The sequence below is a fragment of the Pelophylax lessonae genome, assembly GCF_965119305.1.
Source record: "Pelophylax lessonae genome assembly, chromosome: 1".
Taxonomy (NCBI): domain Eukaryota; kingdom Metazoa; phylum Chordata; class Amphibia; order Anura; family Ranidae; genus Pelophylax; species Pelophylax lessonae.
This window is the reverse complement of record NC_138768.1, coordinates 15,230,562-15,253,521: the sequence shown is the minus strand read 5'-3', so window position 1 is coordinate 15,253,521 and position 22,960 is coordinate 15,230,562.

The following is a 22,960-nucleotide window of genomic DNA, read 5'->3' as shown; positions in this document are numbered from 1 at the left end:
GGAGCGATGGGTACCGATCACTCACTGTGTTCATTTATAAAAGGAAGCGGCTGGTAAATTACATATTTCCTGGCTCCTTCCCCCACTCTCCATCCTGAAACATCTCCGCGGCAACTGGCAGGAGAGGAGAGGAGGGAAGTCGACAGCACTGTGGGGGAGACTAAGGGGAGCACATAGGGGGCCAGGCATCAGCAGGAAGGGGAAGTTGGACAGGAGGGGCAAAAATGTACAAGAATGGATTGGCTATATTTTCCTCCTGTAGCCACTAAAGGCCATCCCTCCTGTCCAGGGAGGTCGTATGGGCCCCATGGAGCATGGGGAAAGCGCCACCCCTCTCAATACTGCATCTGGGGCACATCCCCCCCCCCCCCCCACTTTCAGCCTTGCTCTTTAAATTAAAATAATTATTTCTGTCTGTGTAGCTGTTGCAATCGTGGTCAGAGGGACAGGACGTGAAGTGAAATCTGTCTAAAAGAGTCCCTCTACACTGGCTCTAAAGATGCCCATTAGGAATAAGCTTGGGTTCAGTCCATACCTGGAAGTTATCTGGCAAAATTAGGTTGATGACGTTCACCCGCGACTGGCCCAGACTAAACTCAAGTCCAAAACTCAAGTTTATCACTACTGGCAATATGCATTTCGTCTGATTGGGCAATATTCAGCTGAGAATTTTCCACCTGGCTTCAGGAGGTGCCATCAGGGACGAATTCAGGAATCTGATAAAATTCAGTCCCATAGCTATCAGGTTATTCCTTCCCCACTCCAACCAAGAAATTGATGGCAGCAACATGTCTCAAAAATTTTGGAACAGAGCAATGTTTACCAAGGTGTAGCATCCTCTCTTCCTTCGGGAGAGCAATGTTGTCCCATTTGTGTCTGAGCATATGCTGCTCGAAAACCTGGATATATCTTTCAGCGTTGGTGGCGCCTTTCCAGATGTGCAAGCTGCTCATACCATACGCAACGATCGTCGCTTTTGAACTGAGCGCTGTTAACAAGCTGGAAGGTCCCTCTCCTCTTTAGTCTGGAGGACGCAGCGCCCATCGTTGCCAAAAAGAATGTCAGATTTCTAATTCGTCTGACCACAGATCGGTTTTCCACTTTGCAACAGACCATTTTAAATTAGCTTTGGCCCAGAGAAGACTGTTCAGATAAGACTTTTTCTTTGCATGATGGAGCTTTAACTTGCATTTTTGGATGGCACGTTGAGCTGCGTTCACAGACAGCGATTTTTGGAAGTATCCCTGAGTCCTTGCAGTGATTTCCATCACATAACCATGCCTATTTCCCTTACCTTCATTGACAGCCGGCCTAGTGTCCTACTCCTGTAGGTGGTGATATAACCCTATGGTCATGATTTAGAAGATCAGTATCCTTTAATGAACTCAGAGAAAGGGATTTCCCCGCTGAGAGCTGAATGTAAAAAAATTAGTGCAGGCAAAAATAAATCAGGAAAAAAATGGTGTGGGGTCCCCCCCAAATCCATAGCAGGCCCCTATTCAAGCATGCTGCCTGGCCAGTCAGGAAAGGGATTGGACGAGCGAGCGAGTGAGTGCTTTGAGTCACCCCACCCATGTTGAGGGCACGTGGCCTTGTATTGTTCAGAAGGGCATGGGGGCGCTCGCTTATCCCCTCCCTTTCCTGAACTGTCGGGCTGCTGGTGTAGATTTTGGGGGGGGCCCATGTCCCTTTTTTTATGTTGACTTGGGGTTCCCCTGAAACTCCATACCAGACCGGAAGGGCTTGGTATGGATTTGAGAGGGAATCCCACGCCAGTTTTTTCCCAATTTGTTTTTGCCGGCAATTCTTATTTTAACATTCATCTGGAGAGCCCCGCTAACAGCTGATGAGTCATCGGTTATTAAGGACGCGGCAACCGGCTTCCTGGCCCGCTCCTTAGCAACCAGCTATACACAGTGTGTTAAAGTAAAAAAAAAATACAAAACCCCAAAAAAAAATGCATCAAAAAACGCAACAATTGCATTTCTCGTGCGGCTCCATTGAAGTCTATTAACATGCAAAACGCAATCTGCTGTGGGAAAAAAAGTCCCTGACCCTTTCCAAAAAATGCACTGACTAAAAAAAAAGGCAGAGATGTGAACGTGTAGCATAGGAAACCATGCTAAATGGATTGTAGTGAATTTCTGCAAACTTCAAAACGCACTAAAAAAACGCATAGGTGTGAACGTAGGGTGACTCTCTAAGATGCTCTCTTTATACCCAATCATGTTACTGATATGTTGCCAATTAACATAATTAGTTGCAAAATGTTCACATTGTAACTTTTTAATACCACTTAGGGCTCTTTCACACGGCCGCTCCGTATGTCCGCAAATCATCCTATTTTTTTGCGGATGATTTGCGGACATAATGTAAGTCAATGGCATTGCGGATGTCAGCGGAATACCATCCGTTGACATCCGATTTTCTTCCTTTCAGTTCTGTTTTCCGTTTTTTGGAACAGAACAGAACCCTATTTTTCCTCCGTTCAAAAAACGGAAAGGAAGGAAAATCGGATGTCAGCGGTGTCATCCGCTGACATCCGCAATGCCCATTGTGACGGTACTCGCCGTCACTGAGACTGAAAAAACGATGTGACAGATAAATTGATGGTTTGGACTGCTACAGTTGATCAGACTTGTAACATATGCATGTCATCAGCTCAAACACCTGTCTTCCATGGATTGTAAATCATGTTGATTTGCTCATCTATTGTTTACTGTGGGTTCTCAGTATTTACTCTATAATATGTGTATTTGTATCTTGTTATACTTTTGGTGCCGGTGTAGCGTGAGAATTACCTACCCCGTGAGAATTACCTACCCCTCGTCACTTCCGGCCAGGAACAGCTGAGCAGCGCAGCAGTGCGCATGCTCACAGGGCCGGATACCTAAAGGGACGACAGAGGAGCAGACTAGTGCGCATGCGCACTAGTATGGAAATAGCACGGTGTACCGTTGAAAAAACCTACCCACGCGGCGGTTAAATAAAACAGCGGGGTTGCAATACGAATCATCTCCGCTCGTGTGCCTGTCACTTCCCTGATCTCGGCAAGTAAATATAAAAGCGGCTGGCGTCTCCGTGATTTATGTTTACATACACCCGCCGCCGCTTTTATATTTACTTGCCGAGAGCAGGGAAGTGACAGGCACAGGAGCGGAGATGATTCGTATTGCAGCCCCGCTGTTTTAATGTAACGGCTGCATTCCATACAGTGCCGTGAACCGGAAGTGACGAGGGGTAGGTTTTTCTCACGGGTAGGTAATTCTCACGGAACACCGGCAGTCTGGGCTTCCAGGCTGACTTAAGTACGCTGAGCTAATTAGCATGTGAATGATAACCTTGTCTAGATGGGATTAGCCATGAGTCAGCTGTACCTCGTTAGCTATTCATTGTGTGATACTTTATGTAAATATTCAGGTCATTGTTCATGTAGTGACTGTCATGTTTCTCAAGTGTATAAAAGTCTGCTACTTGTTTTAATAAAGGAGTTAGTTGCTTTCAGACACATACAAGCTAAGTTCAGGCTAGTTTTTGTATGGGGGGCGGCTGGAATATCTCTATATGTCCAGACTGGAAGAAGCCGTATACTGACGGAAGACCACAAGCACGGTGTGGGTCGACGGTTCCGTTACATTGGTGGCAAGCGGTGGGATGCTTCCTGCAGTCTGGAACATCCAAACCTCCACCGGGATCCAAGTGTCATGGTCTTACCTTCTTGCTGTTCTCCTTCGTTTGACATGTGCTGGCGGCCATCTTGGTTTCTGGGTTTCTTGTAGCCTCCCACCCTGCGGCTCCTCCTTCCCACTGGGAGGAGCTGGATGCCCTGCTCATATATATAGGAGGTCTGAGGCTTCAGTTCCTTGCTTGGTCCTCCTGTGTCCACATGCTTCTAAGACTGCTGCTGCTTCTGGTCCCTGATCCTGGCTTCGTCTGACTACCCTGCTGGTTCCTGATCCTGGCTTCGTCTGACTACCCTGCTGGTTCCTGATCCTGGCTTCGTCTGACTACCCTCCTGGTTCCTGACCTCTGGCTTCGCAAGGACTCTGCCTCGGTTTCGCCATCCGTTTGGACTTTTGCTTTACAGCTTGATTTTCAATAAAGCCTTCTTATTTTCACTTATCTGTTGTTGTACGTCTGGTTCATGGTTCCGTGACATTAGGACCAAGCCATGAATTCTGACGGTACAGGGCCATCCTCGCTACCCACGCTGGTTGCCAGACTTGATCAGCAGGATCACCTGTTGGGTCGGTTCGCCGTGGCGTTGCAAACCCTGCTTGAACGCACGGCTCATTTCGCTCCCGTTGCCGATGGGTCGGTTGTCGCTCCTGGGCCCGCTCCTACTGCCGCTCCGGTTGTTGCGCCAGAGTCTACCCCGACACCTGTTGTTGCACCTGCGGTGTTTCGGGGTATGACCGGTTCTGCCCCCCTTCCACAGCGCTTTGGGGGAGAGCCAACTCAGTGCCGAGGTTTCCTTAACCAGGTGGGCATTTATTTCGAGTTAGAAAAACAAAATTCGGTGTAACCGAAAAAAAGAACTGCGCAAATGGAGTGATATTTAACAATGAATAAATAAATGTGAAAAATTAGGGAATTTCTTCCTCTAGCGAGCAGCAATAAAAACGTGAAAACGCAATATGTGATGGTGAATATGGGTTATTGCGCTCAGCAGTATACTCACAATAAAGTGCTAATGCATAAATAACATAAACATATGAACCAATTATTTGCAAGTGAATATTCCAATGGATATAGCAATAATAAAATTAATAAACATAGTCCTTGAAAAGTGCTCGGTGCAAACTTTAAGTTCCAGCAGCAAATACTCCAATAGCGTAATATTGCCATATAAAGAGATTTAATAAAAGTAATGCACTTACTCCATAGTGGTAAATAAACGCCACAGTAGTACAAATCGTTCAGCTTCTCCTGGTGGATGGGACGCCGCTTCCGCGTCTGCGTTCCACCTCACCGGAACTCTACGGTCTCACGTTCCCGACGCACGTTTCGTTAGGCGTGCTAACGTCATCAGGGGATTACTTTTATTAAATCTCTTTATATGGCAATATTACGCTATTGGAGTTTCCTTATTTCTTATGACATGTTGTCCGGAGTCTCGGAGTCATCTGTTTACTTCTGGCTTATCACACACTGGATGTGAAGACTGTAATAGGAGATTTTGGAGCTCTTGTGGAGATACATTGCGATCATGACCCCCTATAACTAAGGGGTCAACTTCTTTTGGTAAGAAGTATTTTATCCGAGCACTGGGTGTATGGTGATTGGTGAAGGCATTTCACATCAAGTCCAATTGTATTTGCTGCTGGAACTTAAAGTTTGCACCGAGCACTTTTCAAGGACTATGTTTATTAATTTTATTATTGCTATATCCATTGGAATATTCACTTGCAAATAATTGGTTCATATGTTTATGTTATTTATGCGTTAGCACTTTATTGTGAGTATACTGCTGAGCGCAATAACCCATATTCACTATCATTTATTTCGAGTTGCTGCCACATGCCTTTCCTACTGAGAGATCAAAGGTGGGCTTCTTAATTTCGCTGCTCTCGGACAAGGCCTTGGCCTGGGCCAGCCCTTTATGGGAGAACAACAATCCGGTGGTTGCCGAGTTTTCCAGTTTTGTTGCTTCTCTTCGGAGGGTATTCGATGTGCCGGCTCGTGCTGCCTCTGCTGCGAAGCTCCTTATGTCCATCAGACAGGGTTCACGATCCGTAGCTGAATACGCCATTGAGTTTCGTACCCTGGCAGCAGAGGTGGGCTGGAATAATGAGGCTCTGGTCGCTGCTTTCTCTCATGGTCTCTCGGATGCCTTGAAGGATGAGGTTGCAGCTAAGGACCTACCAGTGGAGCTTGAGTCTCTTATTTCTTTCTTGATTTTGATTGACACCAGACTCAGGGAGAGACCTTCCTTTAAGGAGAGTCTGCGGAGGCCTCCTAACAGATTGGCGCCTACCTTTGCTGTCCCACCCGTGCCTCCCTCTCCTCCCACGCCTCCTGGGGATGACTTGGCTGGGGGTGAACCCATGCAGCTGGGCTTTGCTCGCCTGTCCGAGGGGGAGAGGGTACTCCGAAGACGCGAGGGTCGATGCATGTACTGTGGTCTCGGTGGGCATTTTCGGTTGGCATGTCCGAACCGTCCGGGAAACGCTCGCACCTGAGATCCTGTCGGGGGCAGATCTTGGGTGGAGTCTCCTCGTCCCCGGTTTCCGGTGTTGACAAACCACTGATCACTGTTGTCCTCTCCTGGGTCGGGGGCTCAGTGACGACCCAGGCGTTGGTGGACTCTGGTGCTGGTGGTTTGTTCATTGATAGTGTGTTCGCTGCCGCCAATTCCATTCCTCTGCAGGCCCGAGGTTCTCCACTGGCTCTTGAGGCGATAGACGGCAGACCCCTTCTGCCGCCACACGTGACTCATGAGACCCTTCCAGTGGGGATAGCCATTGGTGCTGTTCACAGAGAGTCGGTCTGCTTCCAGGTTATTTCGTCTCCACACTACTCGGTGGTCTTGGGGTACCCCTGGCTCCAGAAGCATAATCCGACTTTCGATTGGAGATCGGCCGAGATCCTCTCGTGGTCACCGCAGTGTGGGGCTAGTTGCATCCATGGGCCTGTCAAGTTGCTGTGTACTTCCTCGGACTCTCTGTTGCCTCCTGAATACGAGGAGTACCGGGATGTATTTGATAAGGTGCGCGCGGTTGCCCTACCTCCGCACCGCCCATACGATTGTGCCATCGAGTTACAACCTGGTGCCGTTCCTCCTCGTGGCAAGGTCTATCCACTGTCGGTAGCGGAGAATGAGGCCATGGAGGAGTACGTGAAGGAGGCGCTTTCACGCGGACACATTCGCAAATCCTCGTCCCCGGCAGGGGCTGGATTTTTCTTTGTGAAACAGAAGGGCGGTGAGTTGAGGCCTTGCATCGATTACAGGGGTCTCAATCGCATCACGATCAAGAACGCTTACCCGATACCCTTGATTTCCGAGCTGTTCGATCGCCTTAAAGGGGCCACGGTCTTTACCAAACTCGACCTGAGGGCGGCATATAACCTCGTAAGGATCAAGGCGGGCGATGAGTGGAAGACCGCGTTTAACACCAGGACCGGTCATTATGAATCCTTGGTTATGCCCTTTGGGTTGTGCAATGCGCCCGCAGTTTTTCAGGAATTAATTAACGATGTTTTCCGTGACCTGTTGCAGCAGTGTGTGGTGGTCTATTTGGATGACATCTTGGTATATTCTGAATCCATGGAGACCCACATTCTGGATGTCAGACGAGTGTTGCAACGGTTACGAGAGAACAAGCTGTTCGGTAAGCTTGAGAAATGCGAATTTCACCAATCCCAGGTAACCTTCTTAGGTTACATCATTTCCGCTGAGGGGTTCTCCATGGATCCTGAGAAGGTTTCGGCTGTCTTACAGTGGCCCAAGCCCAGTGGTCTTCGCTCCCTGCAGCGCTTTTTGGGCTTCGCCAATTATTATCGGAAGTTCATCAGGGACTTTTCCATGCTAGCCAAGCCTCTCACGGATCTGACCAGGAAGGGCAGTAATTCCCAGGTCTGGCCGCTCTAGGCCATCCGAGCTTTTGAGGCTCTAAAGTCCGCCTTTGTGTCGGCTCCGATTCTGTCGCATCCCAACCCTGGGTTGCCCTTTGTCCTCGAGGTGGACGCGTCTGAGACGGGAGTAGGCGCCCTTCTGTCTCAGCGTAGAACACCAGAGGGTCCTCTGCTTCCTTGTGGGTTTTACTCCCGGAAACTGTCTTCCGCGGAGTGCAACTATCAGATTGGTGACAGGGAGTTATTGGCCATCGTGCAGGCCCTTAAAGAATGGAGGCACTTGCTCGAGGGTTCGGTGGTTCCGGTCCTCATCCTGACGGACCACAAGAATCTGACCTACCTTTCTGAGGCCAAGAGATTGACACCACGTCAGGCCAGATGGGCTCTGTTCTTGTCACGTTTTAATTACGTGGTCTCCTACCTACCCGCTTCCAAGAACATCAGGGCGGATGCCTTATCACGGCAGTACTCCGACCTGTCCAGGGAGGAGTCGATTCCGACTTCGGTCATACCTCCGAATCAGATCCTGGCCGCCATTCGCACCAGCCTGACCTCTCCCCTGGGTGAGCAGATTTTGGCGGCTCAATCTGGTGCTCCCTCTGGGAGACCCAACGGCAGATGTTTTGTGCCTGAGGAGTTGCGCACTCGGTTGTTGCGAACCTACCATAACTCCAAGACCGCGGGGCATCCTGGAAAGAATCAGCTGTCCTGGGCTGTTTCACGTCTGTTCTGGTGGCCTTCCCTACGTTCTGACATCGCCGCATATGTAACGGCATGCTCCGTTTGTGCCCAGAGTAAGTCCCCTCGGCACCTTCCGTTGGGCCTTCTGCAACCCATAGCCACTGGGGAGCGCCCATGGTCACACCTGGGGATGGATTTCATTGTGGACCTCCCTGCATCCTGAGGCCATACGGTCATTCTCATGATTGTGGATCGATTTTCCAAAATGTGCCACTGTGTTCCTCTCAAGAAGTTACCCTCTGCACAGGAGTTGGCCACGATTTTTGCCAGGGAGGTTTTCCGGTTGCACGGTTTGCCCAAGGAGATTGTGTCGGATCGGGGCAGTCAGTTTGTGTCCAGGTTCTGGCGCGCCTTTTGCTCCCAGTTGGGGATTCATCTCTCCTTCTCCTCGGCCTACCACCCTCAGTCCAATGGGGCCGCAGAACGATCCAATCAGGCCTTGGAGCAATTCCTTCGTTGCTATGTCTCCGATCACCAAGACAATTGGGTTGACCTCCTGCCTTGGGCTGAGTTTGCCAGGAACACGGCGGTGAACTCTTCCTCTGGGACGTCTCCCTTCATGGCCAATTATGGGTTCCAACCTGCCGTGTTACCGGAGGTATTCTCTCCCCAGGATATTCCGGCTGTGGAGGATCACCTTTCCGTCCTACGTGCTTCTTGGGTACAGATACAGAAGTCCCTTGAGGTCTCTGCGCAGCGCCAGAGACTCCAGGCTGATCGCAGACGAGCGCCTGCTCCTTCCTACCAGGCCGGTGACCGTGTATGGTTGTCCACCCGCAACCTCAACCTTCGAGTGCCCACTCCCAAGCTGGCGCCTCGCTTTGTTGGTCCCTTCCGAGTGCTTCGCAGGGTAAACCCGGTAGCCTATGCCCTTGCGCTTCCTCCTGGCATGCGGATCTCCAACGTGTTTCATGTCTCCCTGTTGAAGCCACTGGTGTGTAATCGTTTCACTTCCTCGGTTCCTCGGCCTCGTCCGGTCCAAGTGGGCAATCGTGAGGAGTATGAGGTGAGCAATATCCTGGACTCACGCCTGGTCCGCGGTCGGGTGCAGTTTTTGGTTCATTGGCGTGGTTATGGTCCAGAGGAGCGTTCCTGGGTTCCCTCCGCAGATGTCCATGCTCCTGCCTTGCTCCGAGCCTTCCACGCACGCTTCCCTCAGAAACCGTTCTTTACTCCGCGGAGGAGGGGCCCTTGAGGGGGAGGTACTGTCATGGTCTTACCTTCTTGCTGTTCTCCTTCGTTTGACATGTGCTGGTGGCCATCTTGGTTTCTGGGTTTCTTGTAGCCTCCCACCCTGCGGCTCCTCCTTCCCACTGGGAGGAGCTGGATGCCCTGCTCATATATATAGGAGGTCTGAGGCTTCAGTTCCTTGCTTGGTCCTCCTGTGTCCACATGCTTCTAAGACTGCTGCTGCTTCTGGTCCCTGATCCTGGCTTCGTCTGACTACCCTGCTGGTTCCTGATCCTGGCTTCGTCTGACTACCCTGCTGGTTCCTGATCCTGGCTTCGTCTGACTACCCTCCTGGTTCCTGACCTCTGGCTTCGCAAGGACTCTGCCTCGGTTTCGCCATCCGTTTGGACTTTTGCTTTACAGCTTGATTTTCAATAAAGCCTTCTTATTTTCACTTATCTGTTGTTGTACGTCTGGTTCATGGTTCAGTGACACCAAGGTCCGGGGAGCAGAAGAGGAGAGGTACAGATATCAGCCGCCATGGAAGAGGAATTCGGAAGGAGGTTGCGAGAGATGCGGATACATCACAGGGGACCGGTGTCAGAGAAGGTCCTGCTGGGATGGCACGATTCAATCCGATTGGAACTCTGGGAGGAAGCGCTAGCCTGTAAGCAGCAACACCAGGGAAAAATCCTCCCCTCCTTCCAGGAAAGGTACTGGTCGCAGTACGAAGTGCGAATGGTGTTTTTGGGGAGATTACCGCATAAGGAATGGAAAGCTGAGTTAAGAAGGCTGGTCCAGGTGGAGATGCGGTTGGATGAGAGCTATAGAGCCCTCCGCTGGTATGTAACCCAAGTGTGCCCATGGACAGCAGATGACAGCCCAACGGAAGGCTTTTGCTACAGCGGCCTGGGGCTGTTATTAGAGAGGCTGTCTGAGGACCCCGACTTCGGGAGCGATTTGGAGTGGCGTTTAGAGGAAATCTTGGAATACAGAGAACAGATGCTGAATGTCTTGGACGTGCACTGGGCACTGGAAGATTTGGAATTTCTAGCCAATCAGGAATGGGAGCTTGAGATCACCTACAGACGGCTGCTGGACTCTGCTCAGAGCCGGGCCTGGGCTCCCCTTGCCTGGGAATATCCAGAAGTACCAGCTGACAGTCCAGAAATCCTGACTGAAGAGTCGGCAATGTGGCACAGTAATAGTGTGCTTTGCTCACCTGCACCCTCAGTCTTGGATGCGGAGGTCTTATGGCGGATGCAGCAAGTGCTGACTCACCTTGACGAACCTGTTTCTGCACAGGACGAGCTTGGATGGAGGAATGCATCTGATCAGCCGCTGGATAAAGGTATGGGAGAAAAGGAAGCCATCTTTAATCCCCAAACACAGATCACAGATTTAATTAACTTTCCATCAGAGGATGATGTGGAAGATAATTCACCCGCCAAAGTGTTGCCACTGGGCTCAAGTGCCACCAGCCCCTGTACTGGACTTTCAGCAATTCCAGAAACTGGGGATTTAATAGACTTCTCTGCTGAGGAGGAACCTCCCAGTGAGCCTGCAGCGGAAGAGCAACCATCCAGGCATAGCGTGGCTGACCTCTGCCTGCAACCATTGGTGACCCAGCAAGATGGGTGCAAGGCCACTGACTTTTCAGTTTATGTTCCTGCAGAAAAGCTGGCATCAGGGCCTAGCATTACTGAGCTCTGCCCAACACCAACAGCAGCTTCAGCCTCCCAGAGAGAAGAGGCAGCTGACCTTTCTGCTACACCACTGACAGGGACACGGTATTTCAGGCCAGCAGCATCTGTGGAGTTGCAAGAAACTTCTACAGCAGAAGCGCTGACAACTGGACAGAGGGTCCAAGACCTCTGCCCCACACCTGCAGCAGTCCCGGAGGCCCAGGGTGAGAAGGTGGTGGTCACTCCCCAGCAGCAGATCAGGATCCAGGGGGAGAAGAGACAAGAGGTTGCCGGAGCAGATTACGTGGAGTCCCCAGCAGAAGTGCTGGCAACAGAGCAGAGTGCGGCTGGCCTCTGCCCTCAATGTAAAAAAGATGGAGTTTCTGTGATAGTGGATGGGACTGCAATAAAAACCTCTGTATCCCAGGGATGCTGGGCAGTCGGCCCAGGTACCCAACAGCATGAGGGAGTGAACCCAGCCACCCTGTCTTCTCTACAGCAGCTGAAAGGACTCCAGGGAGAAGGGCCAGTCCACGCTTCTTCCCTACAGCGGGTATGTTCTGCGAGAGAGGCAGAGGTGGGCTGGGTGAGTAATGCTCCCTTTGGGACAATTTGCTTGGGGTACTGTGTGGGTATAGACATTGGGGGGCTGGAACTACAGACTACCTTCAAAGTCAACCCGTTTGGGGTCCCCTCATGTGTTAGTCTCCTTCCGGAAGCAGAGAGATGTGACGGTAGTCACTTTGGTTGGGGGGCCCTTGGAACACAGCTTACCTTAGAGAGGTTGGGAAATACCTCTCTCAACCCCCTAGGCACTTCTTATGTCTAAATCACCCTGTGTCTTTTAGGGACACAGGGTGACCAAAAAGCCCAGTCTGGCCTGCCCAAACCAGACTTCCACAGACTGATTGGCTACGAGAGCTCCATGCGCCTTGCCAGGACAAACTTACAAGCTATGTGGAACTTTGTCAAGGAAGCTGCCATGATGGATTGACTCTTTGGGACTTGTTACCCGACAAACTCAGGCACAGACCAGTTGGGGGTCTGGTACCTGGTTCGTCAACCTTTGGGGGGAAGATATGTAACGGTACTCGCCGTCACTGAGACTGAAAAAACGATGTGACAGATAAATTGATGGTTTGGACTGCTACAGTTGATCAGACTTGTAACAGATGCATGTCATCAGCTCAAACACCTGTCTTCCATGGATTGTAAATCATGTTGATTTGCTCATCTATTGTTTACTGTGGGTTCTCAGTATTTACACTATAATATGTATATTTGTATCTTGTTATACTTTTGGTGCCGGCAGTCTGGGCTTCCAGGCTGACTTAAGTACGCTGAGCTAATTAGCATGTGAATGATAACCTTGTCTAGATGGGATTAGCCATGAGTCAGCTGTACCTCGTTAGCTATTCATTGTGTGATACTTTATGTAAATATTCAGGTCATTGTTCATGTAGTGACTGTCATGTTTCTCAAGTGTATAAAAGTCTGCTACTTGTTTTAATAAAGGAGTTAATTGCTTTCAGAGACATACAAGCTAAGTTCAGGCTAGTTTTTGTGGGCGGCTGGAATATCTCTATATGTCCAGACTGGAGGAAGCCGTATACTGACGGAAGACCACAAGCACGGTGTGGGTCGACGGTTCCGTTACACCCATAGACTTACATTATGTCCGCATATCATCCGCAAATGGATGAGATGATATGCGGACTTATGGAGCGGATGACAAAACTGTCATCCGCTCCGTGAAAAAAAAAAAAAGTCCCGCAGCGGACAAAAACAGCCGAGCGGCCGTGTGAAAGAAGCCTTACTTTGACAGCTTTTTGTTGTCTTGTCCCCACTTTTTTTTTTTTTTTGAGACTGCCATCAATTTCAAACTGACCCTATTTTTTTTTTTTTTATGTGTTTTTATTTTTTGACATTTGATGTGTTTTCTGTTGTGAATAAAATTTGGGTTTATGAGATTTGCACATCATTGCATTTTGTTTTTATGTTTAGTTTTTTGGAATTGGGGTTGTAGGATACATGTCTGATTCACCCATTATACAGTATATATATATATATATATATATATATATATATATATATATATATATATATATTTATTTATATTATACATAAAAATATTAAATAGAATATGGTTTGCCCATGTGAAATTCATTTTATTGTAAAAATAGTTAAACTTGGGAGTCCCATTGGAGGAACCATAATTGTTGGGACACAAATAACATTTTTATGATTATGCGCAGGGGATTAGGAATGCTTCAGCAAGATAATAAGCCAATTAGGTGATGAAAGACATCAAAAACATAATTAACAGCAGAGAATATTTACAAGGTCTGTTCTTCCCTGTTCCCTGTTTCCTCAGTAAACCGCACAGCGTGCTTGTGCAGCTCCTAAATTTAACTGATATCCACTTAATAATATCCATTATGATATAATCTGCAATAGAGGAAAGAGCAGCAAGCACAGGTAGACATAATAGGGGGGGGGTCGGGGTCCTTGGCAGATACTCTGTCACTTCGCATTATCGCTGTAACGCAACCTGACAGCCCCAAAAAAATATGTATTTTTTTTTAAATATAATTTATATATTTAAATCTATCCCTAGTTAGCTTCTTCCTTTGCTTTCCTTTTTTTTTTTTTGTGTGTTTTCTTTCTGTATTTTTTATTTATGTATTTATTTATTTTTACCATTTGAATGTAAACATTTTTTCATATCATCTATTCTGTTTCTTCATTTATGTAGCATCACTTAAAAAACACACACACAAGTTATGTAAAGCTTTTAGTTAATTTGTAAGGGGGTGGGGGGGGGGGGGGGGTCCTTGGAGAAGATGCTGGTCACTTTGCCCAGAATGGGCAAGACATTGGGGGGAATTTATCAAAACTGGATCACCCAGAATCTGGAGCAGCTGTGGATGGCATCCAATCAGCATCTATCTTCAGCTTATTTTGTTAAGCTTTGAAGATAAAAGATAGAAGCTGATTGGTTGTCATAAACAACTGCCCCAGATTCTGGCTGCTCCAGTTTTGATGAATTCTCCTCATTGTCTCTTTAAATCAATCTGACAAGCCAAAATAAAAAGTATATATATTTTTTATATATCTTATTTTCTTTTCTTTTTTTTTTTTTGTTTTTAATTCAGTCCTGGTTAACTTTGTTTGTGTTTTTTTAATTTTATTTTTTTTTATTTTTTTACCATTTATATTTAAACATTTTTTTTATATCATACATTTTGTTTCTTCATGTATGCATCATCAAATAAAACACACACACACTTGTACTTTAAAACTTTTATTTTTTTTTTTTATATGGTGGGGTCAGCGGTCCTTGGAAGAGACACTGTTACTTTACCCAGCATGGGCAAGGCATAGGGGTTTATTTATTAAAGGCAAATCCACTGTGCACTGCAAGTGCATTTTGGAAGTGCAGTTACATACATTTTTTTTTTATTATATGATTTAAATATTTTTAAACTCAACTCAGCCCTAGTTAACTTCTTCCTTTTCTCCTTTTTTTTTTTTAATTGTATTTCTTTTTTTTACCATTTATATTTAAAAAATGTTTATATCATGCATTTTGTTTCTTAATTTATGCATCATCAAATAAAACACACACACACACACACTTGTACTTTAAAACTTTTATTTTTTTTAATATGGTGGGGTCAGCGGTCCTTGGAAGAGACACTGTTGCTTTACCCAGCATGGGCAAGGCATAGGGGTTTATTTATTAACCACTTGTCGACTGCCTAACGCCGATCTACGTCGGCAGTCAGCCCCTCACAGGCAAAGCGACGTAGGTCTACGTCGCTAGCCTGTGAGGGTCTAGGGAGCGAGCGCGCGCCGCCGGAGGCGCGCTCCCGCTCCCGCGCGGTCACGCACCCCCCCGCGCGTGTGACCGGCAGACCCGATGTCCCGCAGTCACTCTGCGATCGTCGGGGGAGAGGGAGAAAGGCAGGCAGCTTGTGTAAACAAGCCACCTGTCATTCTCCCCTGTGTATGAAGGATGATCATACGGTTCTAATATGTAGAACCGTTGATCACTGTTCATACATCTGAAGCCACAGCCAATCACAGTAGAAAGCACGCCCCTAGGGACACACATAGCCCCTCCCTTTCAAAAAAAGTTAACCCCTTCACTGCCAGTGTATTTTTACAGTAACAGTGCATATGTATAGCACTGATTACTGTAGAAATGTCACTGGTAACCCCAAAAGTGTCAAAAATGTCAGTCAAGGGTCCGATCTGTCCGCTGCAATGTCGCAGTACCGCAAAAAAATTGCAGATCGCCGCCATTACGTGTTAAAAAAAAAACAACAAAAATGACAAAAATCTTTCCGTTTGTTAGTAAACGCGATAACTTTTGCTCAAACCAATCAAAATACGCTTTTTGCGATTTTGTTTACCAAACATAGGTAGCATAAAACAAATTGGCCGAAAATGTTAAAAAATTTGGATTTTTACATTTGTTTGGGGGGGAATTTCATATAAAAAAATGTGAAAAATATTGCTATTTTTGCAAAATTTACGCTCTTTTTTTTGTTTATAGCGCACGATCAAAAAATCGCACAGGTGATCAAATACCACCAAAAGAAAGCTCTGTTTGTGGGGGAAAAAAGACGTCAAATTCGTTTAGATACAGCGTCGCATGACCGCGCAATTGTCCGTTAAAGTCACGCAGTGCCGAATCGCAAAATACCCCCTGGTCAGGAAGGGGGTAAAATCTTCCGGGGCTTAAGTGGTTAAAGGCAAATCCACTGTGCACTGCAAGTGCATTTTGGAAGTGCAGTTGCATACATTTTTTTTTTTATATGATTTAAATATTTTTAAACTCAACTCTTAGTTAACTTCTTCCTTTTCTCCTTTTTTTTTTTCTTTTTTTTACCATTTATATTTAAAAAATGTTTATATCATGCATTTTGTTTCTTCATTTATGCATCATCAAATAAAACACATACATGCTTTAAAGCCATTTATTTATTTATATGGTGGGGTCGGAGACACTGTTATTTTGCCCAGCATAGGGAAGGTATTATCTCCTTAAATAAACCTGAAGAGCTAAAATAAAAAGTATTTTTTTTAAATATTATTTATATATTTTTAAATTCAGCCCTAGTTAACATCTTTCTTTAACATGTTAGGGGAGCAGAGTCTCCCCTAACATGTGTCCTACCTTCAGGGGGGGGGTCCCCTTGCAGAGGGTGCAGCATTGCAGAGGGCGCAAAGATCCTGGCAGCATGCTTCAGCATCTGTAACTGATGGAAGGCCATTTTCCCTTAGTCTGGCTGGTCTCCAGCTGGCAGCCATGCTTGTGTAGCCCGATTATGTCACGGGGATCATTTTCCCTTAGTCCGGGAGACGATGGAGGCGACCGAAGCCTCATGGGGATGCCGAAGCTCCTACTCTTCCTCCTCACTTTCCTCTTCCTGTGCCTGGGACATATGAACAGGGATGGCGTCCATGGTGATGCTGGGTCCGAATTCTTTGCTCTCCTCCGATCAGTAGGGTGAGTCCTTGGGGGTCCCTGTTATCTCTCTCTCTCTGCTGATGGGTACCCTGAGCCTTGGGGGGGATCCTTTAGTGGTGCCAAAAGATCGTTTTTGTACTGCAAGGTCTTCCTTTCCTTATGGAGCCTCAGGGTCACATCTCCCCCACTGACCCCTCATGGAGGTGGCAGGTCCCTCAGAAACTCCAGCTTCCCATGGTTGCACTGATAGTCCTAAGTGTCCTGGGTGGAAGTGGCGTGTGGGCAAAGGCACAGGAGGAAGTGACCCCACACCGTCTTTCCCTGCTCAGTCTGTCTCATCTGATTCTGAGTCTGATGCCGCCGTGGACGCGGCCCGTCCAGGGGGGGCTTAATATCACCCCCCCCCCCAGATCCATCCGATAGTGAGGATGATTCCTCCATGGTGGCATCAGCCCCACTTATCACTGCAGTGCGTGAGACTTTAAAAATGGAGGATGCGCCCTTATTTTGACAGGTTTTACCTGTAAGGAATGGGAACCACCAAAATGACCCTTTGTGGTCCCCAAACATTTTGCTGTACGTTACCCTTTTCAGGAGTCACTTTTAAAAAAAAGTGGACTAGTCCACCAGTGGTGGAGCCATCTGTGTCCAGGTTGAACAAAGCTACCGTGATCCCAGTGGAGGAATCGCCATCCTTTAAGGACCCGGCTGCTTGGAAAGTGGAGACTTGTGATATTTTCCCCCACATCTCTTTTTCCTTTTTGCACTGCTTTTGGACGTCCCAGTAGTTATGATTTAAGGAGCGCTGTGTCCAACGATGAACGAAAGAGAAAATGGGATTTTTGTACTTACCGTAAAATCCATTTCTCTGAGTTCATCGAAGGACACAGCACCCACCCCTCTATGGAGTTCTGATACTTCTAATACCGAGGATGGCCCATGGGCGTAGCCAGGTGTATTTTGCTCTGCCTAGTCCTACTCCTGGAGGAAGCAATATAACCCAGTAGTTATGATTTATGGAGCGCTGCGTCCGTCAATGAACTCAGATAAATGCATTTTACGGTAAGTACAAAAATCCCATTTTTCTTTTCTTTTTTTTTTTGTGTTTTTTTAATTGTATTTTTTTTTTTTACCATTTATATTTTTTTTATCATCTATTTTGTTTCTTTATTTATGCAACATCACACAGACAAAAAAAAAAAAACACACACACACACACACAAGTATTTGAAAGCTTTTAGTTAATTTGTATTTGTATTTTTTTTTTTTTTTTTACCATTTATATTTAAACATTTTTTTTATCATCAATTTTGTTTCTATATTTATGCAACATCACACAGACAAAAAAAAAAAAAAAAATGCGCACACACACACACAAGTATTTGAAAGCTTTTAGTTAATTTGTATTTTTTTTTTTACCATTTATATTTAAACATTTTTTTTATCATCAATTTTGTTTCTATATTTATGCAACATCACACAGACAAAAAAAAAAAAAAAAAAAACGCGCACACACACACACAAGTATTTGAAAGCTTTTAGTTAATTTGTATTTGTATTTTTTTTTTTACCATTTATATTTAAACATTTTTTTTTTATCATCAATTTTGTTTCTATATTTATGCAACATCACACAGACAAAAAAAAACACACACACACACAAGTATTTGAAAGCTTTTAGTTAATTTGTATTTGTATTTTTTTTTTTTTTTTTACCATTTATATTTAAACATTTTTTTTATCATCAATTTTGTTTCTATATTTATGCAACATCACACAGACAAAAAACACACACACACACACAAGTATTTGAAAGCTTTTAGTTAATTTGTATTTTTTTTTTTACCATTTATATTTAAACATTTTTTTTATCATCAATTTTGTTTCTATATTTATGCAACATCACACAGACAAAAAACACACACACACACACACAAGTATTTGAAAGCTTTTAGTTAATTTGTATTTTTTTTTTTTTTTTTTTACCATTTATATTTAAACATTTTTTTTTTTATCATCAATTTTGTTTCTATATTTATGCAACATCACACAGACAAAAAAAAACACACACACACACAAGTATTTGAAAGCTTTTAGTTAATTTGTATTTGTATTTTTTTTTTTTTTTTTTACCATTTATATTTAAACATTTTTTTTATCATCAATTTTGTTTCTATATTTATGCAACATCACACAGACAAAAAACACACACACACACACAAGTATTTGAAAGCTTTTAGTTAATTTGTATTTTTTTTTTTACCATTTATATTTAAACATTTTTTTTATCATCAATTTTGTTTCTATATTTATGCAACATCACACAGACAAAAAAAAAACACACACACAAGTATTTGAAAGCTTTTAGTTAATTTGTATTTTTTTTTTTACCATTTATATTTAAACATTTTTTTATCATCAATTTTGTTTCTATATTTATGCAACATCACACAGACAAAAAAAAAAAAAAAAAATGCGCACACACACACACACAAGTATTTGAAAGCTTTTAGTTAATTTGTATTTTTTTTTTTACCATTTATATTTAAACATTTTTTTTTATCATCAATTTTGTTTCTATATTTATGCAACATCACACAGACAAAAAAAAAAAAAAAACGCGCACACACACACACAAGTATTTGAAAGCTTTTAGTTAATTTGTATTTGTATTTTTTTTTTTACCATTTATATTTAAACATTTTTTTTTTTATCATCAATTTTGTTTCTATATTTATGCAACATCACACAGACAAAAAAAAACACACACACACACAAGTATTTGAAAGCTTTTAGTTAATTTGTATTTGTATTTTTTTTTTTTTTTTACCATTTATATTTAAACATTTTTTTTATCATCAATTTTGTTTCTATATTTATGCAACATCACACAGACAAAAAACACACACACACACACAAGTATTTGAAAGCTTTTAGTTAATTTGTATTTTTTTTTTTTACCATTTATATTTAAACATTTTTTTTTTATCATCAATTTTGTTTCTATATTTATGCAACATCACACAGACAAAAAAAAAACACACACACAAGTATTTGAAAGCTTTTAGTTAATTTGTATTTGTATTTTTTTTTTTACCATTTATATTTAAACATTTTTTTTATCATCAATTTTGTTTCTATATTTATGCAACATCACACAGACAAAAAACACACACACACACACACACAAGTATTTGAAAGCTTTTAGTTAATTTGTATTTTTTTTTTTACCATTTATATTTAAACATTTTTTTTATCATCAATTTTGTTTCTATATTTATGCAACATCACACAGACAAAAAACACACACACACACACAAGTATTTGAAAGCTTTTAGTTAATTTGTATTTTTTTTTTTTTTTTTTACCATTTATATTTAAACATTTTTTTTTTTATCATCAATTTTGTTTCTATATTTATGCAACATCACACAGACAAAAAAAAACACACACACACACAAGTATTTGAAAGCTTTTAGTTAATTTGTATTTGTATTTTTTTTTTTTTTTTTACCATTTATATTTAAACATTTTTTTTATCATCAATTTTGTTTCTATATTTATGCAACATCACACAGACAAAAAACACACACACACACACACAAGTATTTGAAAGCTTTTAGTTAATTTGTATTTTTTTTTTACCATTTATATTTAAACATTTTTTTTATCATCAATTTTGTTTCTATATTTATGCAACATCACACAGACAAAAAAAAAAACACACACACAAGTATTTGAAAGCTTTTAGTTAATTTGTATTTTTTTTTTTACCATTTATATTTAAACATTTTTTTATCATCAATTTTGTTTCTATATTTATGCAACATCACACAGACAAAAAAAAAAAAAACCGTGCACACACACACAAGTATTTGAAAGCTTTTAGTTAATTAGTATTTTTTTTTTTTTACCATTTATATTTAAACATTTTTTTATCATCAATTTTGTTTCTATATTTATGCAACATCACACAGACAAAAAAAAAAAAAACGTGCACACACACACAAGTATTTGAAAGCTTTTAGTTAATTAGTATTTTTTTTTTTTACCATTTATATTTAAACATTTTTTTTATCATCAATTTTGTTTCTATATTTATGCAACATCACACAGACAAAAAAAAAAAAAAAAATGCGCACACACACACAAGTATTTGAAAGCTTTTAGTTAATTTGTATTTGTATTTTTTTTTTACCATTTATATTTAAACATTTTTTTTATCATCAATTTTGTTTCTATATTTATGCAACATCACACAGACAAAAAAAAAAAAAAAAAACACACACACACAAGTATTTGAAAGCTTTTAGTTAATTTGTATTTGTATTTTTTTTTTTTTTTACCATTTATTTAAACATTTTTTTTATCATCAATTTTGTTTCTATATTTATGCAACATCACACAGACAAAAAAAAAAAAAAAAAAACACACACACACAAGTATTTGAAAGCTTTTAGTTAATTTGTATTTGTATTTTTTTTTTTTTTTTACCATTTATTTAAACATTTTTTTTATCATCAATTTTGTTTCTATATTTATGCAACATCACACAGACAAAAAAAAAAAAAAAAAAACGTGCACACACACACAAGTATTTGAAAGCTTTTAGTTAATTTGTATTTGTATTTTTTTTTTTTTTTTACCATTTATATTTAAACATTTTTTTTATCATCAATTTTGTTTCTATATTTATGCAACATCACACAGACAAAAAAAAAAAAACGCGCACACACAAGTATTTGAAAGCTTTTAGTTAATTTGTATTTTTTTTACCATTTATATTTAAACATTTTTTTTATCATCAATTTTGTTTCTATATTTATGCAACATCACACAGACAAAAAAAAACACACACCCACACACACACACAAGTATTTGAAAGCTTTTAGTTAATTTGTGATTAACCTTTTAGCTGTTCTTTGTACCAGAAACTTAATTTTAGGGACAAATTAAAAAAATATAATGTGCACTTCTTATCCACACTAATGGTAACTGTTTTAAAGCTAATGCTGGTCAAACTAGAAAATTTGTTTTTTTAATTTTTTTTTTACATCTTTTTGTCTTTAGATTACATTGAGATTAAATATAATTTAATGTCAGTATTGTCAAAAGAAAGCTTTGTTTGTCCCAAACAAAATTAATATTTTTATTTTATCATTACCACAAGTGGTGAAAAAGTTTCTGCCGGTAGGCTCATACCCGAAGTCTTGGTCTCTTCAACCATCTTTATAATAGGCTTTTCAACAAATTTAAAAAAGGATCAAACTCTCAAAACATTTTGACTGCATATATTAAAATAGAATTATGCCTAAACAGTAGAACCACAAGCTGGAATACAGATTTAGAGCCCATTAACATTAGAGGGTGTGCATTACGGTGTGATGCCTTGCGGTCTATTTTTACTTATTTTTTCTGAGATGTAATGGCTGCATTTGTTTTATTTTTTCAAACTTTTTTCTTTTATTTCCTGTATTTTTACCTGGTGATTCTACCAGTAACACGTTTCCTGTCCTAGGGTGACAACACTCATTCAGCCTGTAGATGGTGTTTAGATTGTTTAGAAAAATTGAAAAAAATGACATTTTTATTTATTTTTAATTAATTTAATTTAATTGTAATTCATTTTTTTAATTGTATTTTTTTTCTTTTGAAAAGAAATGGAATAGCTGGTATTTCTTTGTATTCCAGGGCATACATTCTATAGCAAACCACCTTTGTTCATCATACATTTTTTTGTAAATATACCAATATGTGTTGCACTATCCCTTTTAAAATAAATGTGGAATATATCTTACTATAACCATCAAATGTGCAAATAGGTGCAAAAGCATATAACAAACTTTTTTACATGGTTCAAATATTGTTGCATTATCATCTCTTTATGAAATTCAAAGGGAAAAAAAAAAAAACGAATCCAGATAAATGTGCAAAATAGAGCATAAAAAAGCGAAAATTCAGGATGCACTTGGCCGAAAGCGAAATTGACGTTTTTTTTTTTAAAAAAAATGTTTTAATAAAAAATTGTATTACAGTTTATTCATCTTTTTAACCACTTCTGGACCGGAAGGATTTGCCCCCTTAATGACCAGGCCATTTTTTGCGATTCGATGAATTTAAATGAATATGAATTTATTGTCGGCCGTTATCGGCAACTGTTAAAAATCCTGCTTGCGCCATTTTCGGTGCATATTTAGGAAAACTGCACCTAAATTGCACCTGCCTATTAACCACTTTCCCACCGGAGGATTTTGCAGCTTAAAGACCAGACCCCTTTTTTCAACTTGGCACTTCGTGACTTTAACTGATA